The 13,192-nt window shown below is 43.0% G+C and overlaps 1 protein-coding gene across 1 annotated transcript in view; it reads right to left on the bottom strand.

Moving 5' to 3' along the window:
- Positions 1-13,192, bottom strand: part of LOC126267877 (Down syndrome cell adhesion molecule-like protein Dscam2) — a 1,296,028-nt gene that overhangs the window by 927,120 nt on the left and 355,716 nt on the right. The gene's annotated exons all lie outside the window — the stretch shown is intronic.

Raw genomic sequence — 13,192 nt, forward strand, 5'->3', positions numbered from 1 at the left:
GTACTACTGGATGATTCATAAATCATGTAAATGAATGTGACATATTGCACATACATAATAAAAGAAATTCAAACAGTATCTACAGTAAAATATCTAGTAGTAACTAACCAGAGTGACATTAAGTAGAATGACCACATAAAACAAATAGTGGGAAAAGCAGATGCCAGACTCAGATTCATAGGAAAAATCTTAAGGATATGTAACTCATCCACGTAGGAAGTGGTTTAAAAGGTGCTTGTTAGATTCTTGAGTGGTGTTCATCTGTATGGGATCCCTACCAGATAGGACTGCTAGAAGAGATAGAGAAGATTCAACTGAGAGCTGCACGCGTGTTACGGGATCGTTTAGTCGGCACGTGGACGCTACGGAGATTCTCAACGAACTCCATTGGTAGTCGTTGCAACAGAAGCGTTGTGAATTGCGGAAAGTTTTTGTATTGAAATTTCGAGAGGGCACAATCAGCGAAGAGGCGGGCAACATACTACCTCCCCCCACCCCCACCCCAAAAACGTCCCGCGTAATGAACATGAGCAGAAAATTCTACAAATTAGAGCCAATACAATGGCATACCAAAAATCATTCTTCCTGCACGGTATTTGCGAGTGGAACAGGTTTGGAGGGCTGAGTTAGTGGTGCAAAAAGTGCCCTCAGCCACACACCAATAAGTGGCTTACGAAGTATGATGTAGATGAAGATCTGCATGAAAATGCAACAAAATACACAGAGCATTAAACACTATGTAAAGAAAATTTCAGTGATTGAAATGTAAACTGTGTCAATAATAGGTCGACACAACGGAAAAGCTAAAATTGTTCATGACGATCAGATAACATGTTGACTATAATATTTGGGTTGCGAAATACCAACTTTACAAACTGCACAGATTTGGAGGGAAACATGGACCATAAGAGACACTTCTAAATGATGAAACATCACAAAAATCACCTGTTCCTGTTCCATCAACACGAGAGTATGAGTTCTATGACTTTTACCGTCGTAGTCGTCACAAGTGTTGAAAGTGGAAGGAGCTAATATGTTTTCTGACTTCTCTCGGGTTGTTAACAGTTAACTTCTCCGTGCTGTATCTCCTGTGGTTTCGGCCACTGCAGGTGCATGTGTCGCTCTTGCAGTTATTAAAGGATCTAGGTCTTCTTTGGATCTTTTCTGCTCTTCCATTAACCCTACTCGGTCTGATGAGCAAGATTCAGCACAACAAGTGTTTTGTAAGCTTCCTCTTTTGTGACTCAGAGGTATTTCGTTTGAAATCTTCAACATAACCTGTGCCTGCCATATACTTTTCAAAAAAGTAGTTTCCTGCAGTGCTTCCACTTTAGATCGTCCCACGCGGATGTTCCTAGCCACTTCACGTGATCTATTCTTTCAGTAATTATTTATTCTATTGAAATCTAACACTAATTGGTCTTTTCCCCTATTTATGTAGATTACACTCCATTTGTTTATAGTATGACCCGCCTGTCTCTTTATTCCTCGGAAGGTCTTTCTGCAGTTCTTAGTAAATTTATTGAGTTGTGAGTTTCCAATTCACAACAACATCGCCCACGAACAGCTCCATAGAGTTTACGATCTTCCGGCCACGTTATTTGAGTAAATATCGTGAACTGTAACAGCCCTACAATATTCCCTCAGTGTACTTCGAGAGTCATCCTAACATCCAACGCTCTGCTAAGAACAAAGAATTGAGTGCTATCTGGTTGGACGACTGCAGAAAATCAATTCTAAAAGTTGACATTTTTTATAAAAATTTGTTGGTCAGATTTTATACGACATACTAGATATTTTCAAGTGTCACAAAAAACCTGTTTATCCCATAGAACTGACAGTTATTCATTCAGTGTATATTACAGTACGAGAACTATGTGACGGATAAAACCTCTGTAAACCAATTTCATTGGAAGGTGGGGCGGGGCTAGCGGACGTCTAAGTTCACATGTATGTTGTTGTTGTTGTGGTCTTCAGTCGTGAGACTGGTTTGATGCAGCTCTCCATGCCACTCTATCCTGTGCAAGCTTCATCTCCCAGTACCTACCGCAACCTACATCCTTCTGAATCTGCTTAGTGTATTCATCTCTTGGTCTCCCTCTACGATTTTTACCCTCCGCACTGACTTCCAATACTAAATTGGTGATCCCTTTTGCCTCAGAACATGTCCTACCAACCGATCCCTTCTTCTAGTCAAGTTGTGCCACAAACTTCTCTTCTCCCCAATCCTATTCCATACTTCCTCATTAGTTATGTGATCTACCCATTTAATCTTCAGCACTCTTCTGTAACACCACATTTCGAAAGCTTCTATTCACTTCTTGTCCAAACTATTTATCATCCATGTTTCACTTCCATACGTGGCTACATTCCATACAAATACTTTCAGAAAAGACTTCCTGACACTTAAATCTATACTCGATTTTAACAAATTTCTCTTCTTCAGAAACGCTTTCCTTGCCATTGCCAGTCTACATTTTATATCCTCTCTACTTCGACCATCATCAGTTATTTTGCTCCCCAAATAGCAAAACTTCTTTACTACTTTAAGTGTCTCATTTCCTAATCTAATTCCGTCAGCATCACCCGACTTAATTCGACTACGTTCCGTTATCCTCGTTTTGCTTTTGTTGATGTTCATCTTATATCCTCCCCTCCATTCAACTGCTCTTCCAAGTCCTTTGCTGTCCCTGACAAAATTACGATGTCATCGGCGAACCTCACAGTTTTTATTTCTTCTCCATGGATTTTAATACCTACTCCGAATTTTTCTTTTGTTTCCTTTACGGCTTGCTCACTATACAGATTGAATAACATCGGGGAGAGGCTACAATCCTGTCTTACTCCCTTCCCAATCACTGCTTCCCTTTCATGTCGCTCGATTCTTATAACTGCCATCTGGTTTCTGTACAAATTGTAAATAGCCTTTCGCTCCCTGTATTTTACCCCTGCCACCTTTAGAATTTGAAAGAGAGTATTCCAGTCCACATTGTCTAAAGCTTTCTCTAAGTCTACAAATGCTAGAAACGTAGGTTTGCCTTTCCTTAATCTTTCTTCTAAGATAAGTCGTAAGGTCAGTATTGCCTCACGTGTTCCAGTATTTCTACGGAATCCAAACTGATCTTTCCCGAGGTCGGCTTCTACTAGTTTTTCCATTCATTTGTAAAGAATTCGTGTTAGTATTTTGCAGCTATGGCTTATTAAACTGATTGTTCGGTAATTTTCACATCTGTCAACATCTGCTTTCTTTGGGGTTGGAATTATTGTATTCTTCTTGAAGTCTGAGGGTATTTCGCCTGTTTCATACATCTTGCTCACCAGATGGTAGAGTTTTGTCAGGACTGGTTCTCCCAAGACCGTCAGTAGTTCCAATGGAATGTTGTCTACTCCGGGGGCCTTGTTTCGACTTAGGTCTTTCAGTGCTCTGTCAAACTCTTCACGCAGTATCGTATCTCCCATTTCATCTTCACCTACATCCTCTTCCATTTCCATAATATTGTCCTCAATTACATCGGCCTTGTATAGACCCTCTATATACTCCTTCCATCTTTCTGCTTTCCCTTCTTTGCTTAGAATTGGGTTTCCATCTGAGCTCTTGATTTTCATGCAAATGGTTCTCTTTTCTCCAAAGATCTCTTTAATTTTTCTGTAGGCAGTATCTATCTTACGCCTAGTGATATTCGACTCTGTATCTTTGCATTTGTCCTCTAGCCATCCCTGCCTAACTATTTGGCACTTCCTGTCGATCTCATTTTTGAGACGTTAGTATTCGTTTTTGCCTTCTTCATTTAGTGCATTTTTATATTTTCTCCTTTCATCAATTAAATTCTATATCTCTTCTTTCACCCAACGATTTCTATTAGCCCTCGTCTTTTTACCTACTTCATCCTCTGCTACCTTCACTGTTTCATCTCTTAAAGCTACTCATTCTTCTTCTACTGTATTTCTTTCCCAGGTTCTTGTCAATCTCTCCCTGAAGTTCTCTGCAACTTCTGGTCCCATCTCCTTAAATTCCCACCTTTTTGCAGTTTTAATCTACAGTTCATAAGCAATAGATTGTGGTCTGTGGCCACATCTGCCCCTGGAAGTGTATTACAATTTAAAACCTGGTTCTTGAATCTCTGTCTTACCATCATACCAGGTATAAAGTCAGTATAAAGTCAGTATAAATTTGAAAACTTAATAAACCACGGAATAATGTAGATAGGGAGGTTAAAATTGACACACATCCTTGGAATGACATGGGGTTTATTAGAACAAAAAAAAACCACCCCATATTGCAAGACGCGTGAAAATCTCTTGCGCGCGTCGTTTGGTGATGATCATGTGCTCAGCCGCCACTTTCGTCATGCTTGGCCTCCCAGGTGCCCAGACCTCAGTCCGTGGGATTATTGGCTTTGGCATTACCTGAAGTCGCAAGTGTATCGTGACTGACCGACATCCCTAGGGGTGCTGAAAGACAACATCCGACGCCAATGTCTCACCATAACTCCGGACATGGTTTAGAATGCTGTTCACAATATTATTCCTGAACTACAGCTGTTGTTAAGGAATGACGGTGGACATATTGAGCATTTCCTGTAAAGAACATCATATTTGCTTCGTTTTACTTTGTTATGCTAATTATTGCTATTCTGATCAGATGAAGCACCAATTGTCGGACATTTTTTGAGCGTTTGTATTTTTTTGGTTCTAATAAAACCCCATGTCATTCCAAGCATGTGTGTCAACTTGTACCTCTCTATCTACATTATTCCGTGATTTATTCAGTTTTCAAATTTATACTGACTTTTTGATCACCCGGTATAATCCACCTGAGACCTTCGACAGCGATGTATCGATACATCAGGGAAATATATGTCCAGTATACATCGACAATACCTGGAAAAATTATCGATATATTGGCGTTCTATTGACAGCCTTAGCCTCAGGCGCACGAGGTGCTTCCTTTTGCATTGTATCACATTAACGTTATGCAAACAATGTGTTGAAAAGAATTCGAATATTGTCAACTCTAACTACTGAGTACATCTGCTATATATATCAGTCATACCAGAAGTTAGCTATAGAAGAAAATCAATAAATGGAAGTTTTCTCTACCTCAGTCCATCACTTATATACTAGCACAAATTAACGACGCTAATTAGTAAGTGAAATGTTTGGTTAAGTGCCATGGCTCGCAGAGGCAGTAACCTCGCAGGTACGGCAACATCTCGGATACCCATTTCAACAGAATGGCGTCAGCTTTGAAACTTCCAGTCTTGGAAAAGGAAATGACCTGCGCATTTTTTGCGATCTTTTGGAACGCCACGTTCGCCCAGTGACCTGCAGTTGACTGCTCTGTCAAAAAGTAGGGACCATATTGAGTTATGTCCAAGCAGGCAGCAAGTCGGGCGAAAGAAGCTGTTGACAAGCTGTATGTGGCCTCGGTACAAGCGACACAGGCGACCCTTGAACGCGACCGGCGCGGCCGTTTCTAATTGACGCTGTGTGGGCGCTGGGTCGCCGCTGATCACCCATTCAGTGCCCGCCTGGCGCCCCCACCCCTCGCGTTATTGTGTCCGTATAATGGCCTTCACTGCGGATCCGCAAACAGAAAACAGGCCCGTGCATGACCCGACGCACGCGCGGGTGTGCAACTGTGCATGCTTTGCGCTCTCTCCACAGAGCGGTGTGTGGATTCGCGTATTGCAGTGTTCTGTCTACAACCCATTGTCCCGCGGAGCTTTGTTCCTCGCTTACAATTAAAATTCTGGACAATGTACAGCGTAGCAAAAGACTCTCATTTACTGGAATGTTCACCGTTGTATTAACCGTCGATTCCCAGCAAACGTCTATAAGCTAAACCTGCAGAGGATTAAGAGAACAAGAAAAAAAAAAAAAAACACGTTTACAATTTCAACAGGTCCAGTGAAATGTAGCATTCCCGAGTGAAAGTGCTGTCCAAACTAGGTGGCGAAATGATGAACTACAAACGTGCGAGAGCTAGAAAGTGCGAACACCATAACGTACAGAAACTAGCCTGCCGTCTTTCGTGTAGGCAATGCGAGAACCAGAATCGACGGCCCAGCGCGCGTCCTGGATTTACTGGTAGTGTGCCATCGATTTAACAATAAAAATCACTGTTTCAGAAGACATGAAATGCTGTATAAGACCGGCTTATGCTGCAATATCTGCAGATGATATTCTCCTTGCAGTAGTTTCTACGTCAAAAATCGTTTCATTGCGTGCATCATCGATCAAGGCCAATATTTTGAAATGTTAGCTGGCCGGAGTGGCAGAGCGGTTCTAGGCACTTCAGTCTGGATCTGCGCGACCGCTACGGTCGCAGGTTCGAATTCTGCCTTCGGCATGGATGTGTGTGATGTCCTTAGGTTAGTTGGGTTTAAGTAATTATAAGTTACAGGGGACTGATGGCCTCAGATGTTAGGACCCATAGTGCTCAGAGCCATTTGAACCGTTGAAAAGTTAATACGAGTCATAATAATTAAAAACACGAACCGCGCCTTTGTTACGGATGTGTTTGCATTTTGTACAGCAGGGTGATGGCTCTGGGAGCTCTGCTGCTGACGACGGGACGTGTTATGCCTTTCACGTTCTCTTCTCTCTTTCCAGTTGCATTGGAAAACGTACGTAGTTCCATTTAAAAATAATGAAGTTGGTACCATTATTCGACAGGTAACAAAATTTCTTGTGTATGTCAAAAGCTCCCCCATTGTTCGTTGTAGCTGAGCAAAAATCGCAACATCACATATTTTCGCGTTCTAGATATATACTATGTGATCAACAGTATCTAGACACATAACTGAAAATGACTTACAAATTCGTGGTGCACTACATCGGTAATGCCGGAACTCAATGTGATGTTGGGCCACCCGTAGCCTTGATGACAGCATCCAGTCTCGCAGACATACGTTCAGCCAGGTGCTGGAACGGTTCTTGGGGAATGGCAGCCCATTCTTCACGGAGTGCTGCAGTGACGAGAGGTATCGATGTCGGTCGGTGAGGCCTGGCACGAAGGCGGCATTCCAAAACATCCCAAAGGTGTTATATAGGATTCTGGTCAGGACTCTGTGCAGGCCAGTCCATTACAGGGATGTTATTGTCGTGTAACCACTCCGTCACAGGCCGTGCAATATGAACAGCTGCTCGATCGTGCTGAAAGATGCAATCGCCATCCCCGAATTGTTATTCAACAGTGGGAAGCAAGAAGGTGATTATCAATGTAGACCTGTGCTGTGATAGAGCCACGCAAAACAACAAGGGCTGCAAGCCCCCTCCATGAAAAACACGACACGCGATAACACTACCACCTCCGAATTTTACTGCTGGCACTACACCCGCTGGCAGATGACGTTCATCGGGCATTCGCCATACTCACACCCTGCCATAGGATAGCCACGTTTTGTACCGTGACTCGTCATTCCACCTAACATTTTTTCTTTGTTCGATCGTCCAATGTTTACGCTTCTTACACCACGTGAGGCGTCGTCTGACATTTACCGGCGTTACGTGTGGCTTATGAGCAGCCGCTCGACCATGAAATCCAAGTGTACTCACCTCCCACCTAATTGTCATAGTACTTGCAGTGGATCCTGATGCAGTTTGGAATTTCTATGGGATGGTCTGGATAGATGTCTGCCTATTACACATTATGACCCTCTTCAACTGTCGGCGCTCTCTGTTAGTCAACAGACGAGGTAGGACTGTACGCTTTTGTGCTGTACGTGCCCCTTCACATCTCCACTTCACTATCACATCGGAGATGATGAGATGATCGTGTGGCATTGTTGGCAGGGAGGCCCCATGGGGGGAAGTTCGGCCGCCGTATTGAAAGTCCTTTTTAGTTGACTCCACTTCGGCGACTTGCGAGTCAATGGTGATGAAATGATGATGAAAGACAAACAACACCCAGTCATCACGAGGCAGAGAAAATCTCTGACTCCGCTGGGAGTCGAACCCGGGTCCCAGTGGGCGGGAAGCGAGAATGGTACCGCAAGACCACGAGCTGCGGACATGACATCGGAAACAGTGGACCTAGGGATGTTTAGGAGTGTGGAAATCTCACGTACAGACGTATGACACAAGTGACACCCAATCATCTGATCACGTTCGAATTCCTTGAGTTCCGCGGAGCGTCCCATTCTTCTCTCTGACGATGTCTAACGACTACTGAGGTCGCTGGTATGGAGTACCTGGCTGTAGGTGGCAGCACAATGTACCTGATATGAAAAAATTATGTTTTTATGGATGTACGGATACTTTTAATCACATATTGTATATTGCGCAATGGAGTTAAAGGATCATTTCCTTGAAACCCCATACCTGTCTCCGATTGCGACACAGAAGTTTTAATATTTGGCTACAAATTGCCTACATCATTCGTAATTGTGGAACAGCGTGGCGCCCTACGCCTTGGTCTCGGCGACGTTACAAACAGCACGGTGGCGACACATGCGGAAGTAAGGCCACAGCTCACAAGTTCATGTAGGCTCTAAACTGGATTAATGATGTCACACTGACACCAGATTGCAAAAAATTATCCCCGACGCAATCATGCACGTGTTACTCGGTGCGATAGTCGTCACACATCCTTTTACGCACATTTCACTCCTTCGTTTGACACCTCTGCGTTGGAGGTCGGAACCACGACACCTAGCGTTGAAATCACCTGGGATTGTTATGGCTGGCAGCGGAAATAATTTAAAACATTTAACCGCTCAGAATCTAGACAGAAAGACGTCAGGAGATGGCATAAAGCGCATCAATACCACCACCCTTTTCCTACAGGCGTTCGGTTTCACACATTTCCAGCTCGAGTACGACAGTTTGCAGTTCGATGTTCAAGAGAACGACGTTCGTGAGAAATTTTGCCTCTGATAACACGCTTCGGACGATTAAAAGCTTTTCTGTAGACATTATGTGGATGCAATCACATTTAACGTGTTATCACTTGATCTCCCCTCTTTGGAGGATAGATTAATGCAAGTTTTGGTTTCGTATACAGGGTGGAGCCATTAGGGACCACTTGAAATCATTTGACGAAATTTGAACATTATTAGAAGAAGAAAAGAGTGTTCATTCTTTTTCATTCCTCCGTTTCCGCTCCCTCATGTGGTGTTCGCAGGAGTATGACATTGAAATGACTGTGACTCAAATGGAGAATTGTCCGTCGAAGACTTTCCAATTCGAGAACACCCTTTGTGCTACTCGAACTCCTTCGTTGGACACTTTAAGAATGTCTCTCTACTGAAATCCTCATTCATCAATCCCACACACACACACGGGACAGCCAAACCGCTCCACACTAGAGACTGCTGGCTGCATGCGAAATCAGAGGGATGTCGAAAGGGTTGCCTACCTGGACTGGGGACAGAGATCTGTAGAAGGATGTCTCTTTACAGACATTTTTAAAGTGCCCAACAAAGGTTTTGCTGAATGGTAGGTTGTTAGAGGGATCCTTCGCCGTTTTATCGAAGTGCGTTGCAATATAGCATCCCTCCAAATGTTGCACTCACCACAGGAAGGCGCGAAAAAGGAGGGGTGGAAAAGAAGACATCCCTCTCTGCTTCAGATCACTTTCAAATTTCGTCGAATTGCTTTGAACCGTCTCTAGTGGTTTCACCTTGCATACCAAAGCAAATCTTACGGTCACGATACACTCCAAAAGGATAATATCATGTTTAATGGGATTGCAGCCGTGCGACTTCCTTAGAAGAGCGTCGGATCGTCCGCAGGGTGTCAACAGTGACAAAATTGGTCAATAACATCGTTCTGTTGCATATCGCACTGCAAGCTGTCGTTTTCGAGAGCGAAATATGTGGAAAAGAACGTCGCTATGGAAGGGGTAGTTTCATTGACGCCATTTATGCCATCCTCTTGGCCGATTCTGAATCGCTGCGTGTTTGGGATGATTCGCTTGGCTACCCATAAGAAACCTGCTCGATTACAACGCTGGGCGTCGCTGTTCTGACCTCCGTCGTAGAGGCGTCAAACGAAGATGACATTTGAGTAGAGGCGAGTGCGACCATCTTTATACTGTTTGACACGTCCTCAGTGACACTGGGCAGAATTGTCATGAAATTTGGTACCAGTGTCGAATCAATAACAGACGTTACGGCTCACGTGAACTTCTGAGATCTGGGCTTTTTTCGCATGTGGTGACAACTTGGTGTTCGAATTGTTGCCGAACCTGAGTATTATGTCGGACGGAGCCTCGGTTTTGGACTATTAGGAATGTTGTAGACAACTTTGAGCCAAATTTTCAAACTTCTGCGATGCAAGGGGAGACAATTACGGTATTTAAAAACGTGACACTGTAATTGCGTTGCGCAGTTTATTACCGGTGGAGTGTCTTAGCTGTCTAATCTAGCATATTTTTTAGTGTAAGGACAGAGACTGATCAAAAAACTAAAGCAGCGTGAAGACATTGTCAGATGTCAATGTAACGAACGCACCATCAGCTAGTAAACAAATGATTAGAACTGCAAATCACTGTTACAGGTAGAGTAGCCACTTAAGTGTGGTCTTTGGAGTGTATATTCATATAGGGCATGTGTACTGCGGTCGCATGTTGAGTGCTCACTGTGAAGTACACCAATATGTCTCGTACTCATGTGAGGCAGCATTAAGAACAACTAACAGAGTTTGAAAGTGTGGATGTCAATTTGGGTGGCTGGTCGAATCATGCGATATCCATATTTCTGGAATGTTCGGGTTTGACAGCGGCCCGATAACGGGCAACTTTGGAAGTTGAGGGCACAAATATTCGTCATCAAGGTTCCCGTCGACCACGTACGAGCACCACAAAAAGAAGGCCGGCGTTCGCCGTATTAGGCACCAGACACATCTTAACCCCTTCACATCTGCGTCTACAGTCGGAGAATAGGTAAAGGACTCTCAAAACATTTTGTCATCGGACGTCTTTGTCGCAGGCTAGCAGCAGCCAGACTACGAAATTACCATCCCATGCTTATGCTGCCGTTAATAGAACAATCGTTTTCAAGAGAAAGAAAACAGGCTTTCTACGGATCGGAGCGTGTAATGTCAGATCCCTTAATCGGGCAGGTAAGTTAGAAAATTTAAAAAGGGAAATGGATAGGTTAAAATCAGATATAGTGGGAATCAGTGAAGTGAGGTGGCAGGAGGAACAAGACTTTTGGTCACTGAATACAGGGTTATAAACATAAAATCAAATAGGGGTAATGCAGGAGTAGGTTTAATAATGAATAAAAAATAGGTGTGCGGGTAAGCTACTACAAACAGCATAGTGAAAGCATTATTGTGGCCAAGATAGACACGAAGCCCATGCCTACTACAGTAGTACAAGTTTATATGCCAACTAGCTCTGCAGATGATGATGAAATTGATGAAATGTATGATGAGATGAAAGAAATTATTCAGGTAACGAAGGGAGACGAAAATTTAATAGTCATGGCTGACTGGAATTCGACAGCAGGAAAAGGAAGGGAAGGAAACGTAGTAGGTGGATGTGGAACGGGCCTAAGAAATGAAAGAGAAAGCCGCCTGCTAGAATTTTGCACAGAGCATAACTTAATCATAGCTAACACTTGGTTCAAGAATCATGAAAGAAGGTTGTATACATGGAAGAACTCAGGAGATACTAAAAGATTTCACATAGATTAAATAATGGTAAGACATAGATTTAGGAACCAGATTTTAAATTGTAAGACATTTCCGGGGACAGATGTGGACTCTGATCACAATTTGTTGGTTATGAACTGTAGAATAAAACTGAAGAAACTGCAAAACGGTGGGAACTTAAGGAGATGGGACCTGGATAAACTGAAAGAACCAGAGGTTGTACAGAGTTTCAGGGAGAGCATAAGGGAACAATTGACAAGAATAGGGGAATGAAATACAGTAGAAGAAGAATGGGTAGCTTTGAGGGATGAAGTAGTGAAGGCAGCAGAGGATCAAGTAGGTAAAAAGACGAGGGCTAGTAGAAATCCGTGGGTAACAGAAACGATACTGAATTTAACTGATGAAAGGAGAAAATACAAAAATGCAGTAAGTGAAGCAGCCAAAAAGGAATAAAAAGTCTCAAAAATGAGATCGACAGGAAGTGCAAAATGGCGAAGCAGGGATAGCTCGAGCACAAATGTAAGGATGTAGAGGCTTATCGCACGACGTGTAAGATAGATACTGCCTACAGGAAAATTAAAGAGACCTTTGGAGAAAAGAGAACCACTTGCATGAAAATCAAAAGCTCAGATGGAAACCCAGTTCTAAGCAAATAAGGGAAAGCAGAAAGGTGGAAGGAGTATACAGAAGGTCTACACGGGAGCGATATTATGGAAATGGAAGAGAATGTAGATGAAGATGAAATGCGTGAAGAGTTTGACAGAGCACTGAAAGACCTAAGTCGAAACACGGCCCCGTGAGTAGACAACATTCCATTAGAACTACTGACAGTCTTGGGAGAGCCAGGCCTAAAAATCTCTACGATCTGGTGAGCAAGATGTACGAGACAGGTGAAATTCCCTCAGACGTCAAGAAGAATATAGTAATTCCAATTCCAAAGAAAGCAGGTGTTGACAGATGTGAAAATTACCGAACTATCAATTTAGTAAATCACGTCTGCAAAATACTAACCCAAATTCTTTACAGACGAATGGAAAAACTGGTAGAAGCCGACCTCGGGGAAGATCAGTTTGGATTCTGTAGAAATACTGGAACACGTGAGGCAATACTGACCTTACGACTTATCTTAGAAGAAAGATTAAGGAAAGGCAAACCTACGTTTCTAGCATTTGTAGACTTAGAGAAAGCTTATGTCAATGTTGACTGGAATACTCTCTTTCAAATTCTGAAGGTGGCAGGGGTAAAATACAGAGAGCGAAAGGCTATTTACAATTTATACACAAACCAGATGGCAGTTATAAGAGTGGAGGGACATGGAAGGGAAGCAGTGGTTGGGAAGGGAGTGAGACAGGGTTGTAGCCTCTCCCCAACGCTATTCAATCTGTAGATTGAGCAAGCAGTAAAGGAAACAAAACAAAAGTTCGGAGTAGGTATAAAAATCCATAGAGAAGAAATAAAAACTTTGAGGTTTGCCGATGACATTGTAATTCTGTCAGAGACAGCAAAGCATTTGGAAGAGCAGCTGAACGGAATGGACAGCGTCCTGAAAGGAGTGTATAAAATGAACATCAACAAAAGCAAAACAAGG

The sequence above is a fragment of the Schistocerca gregaria genome, chromosome 4 (genome assembly GCF_023897955.1).
Source record: "Schistocerca gregaria isolate iqSchGreg1 chromosome 4, iqSchGreg1.2, whole genome shotgun sequence".
In the NCBI taxonomy this organism is placed as follows: domain Eukaryota; kingdom Metazoa; phylum Arthropoda; class Insecta; order Orthoptera; family Acrididae; genus Schistocerca; species Schistocerca gregaria.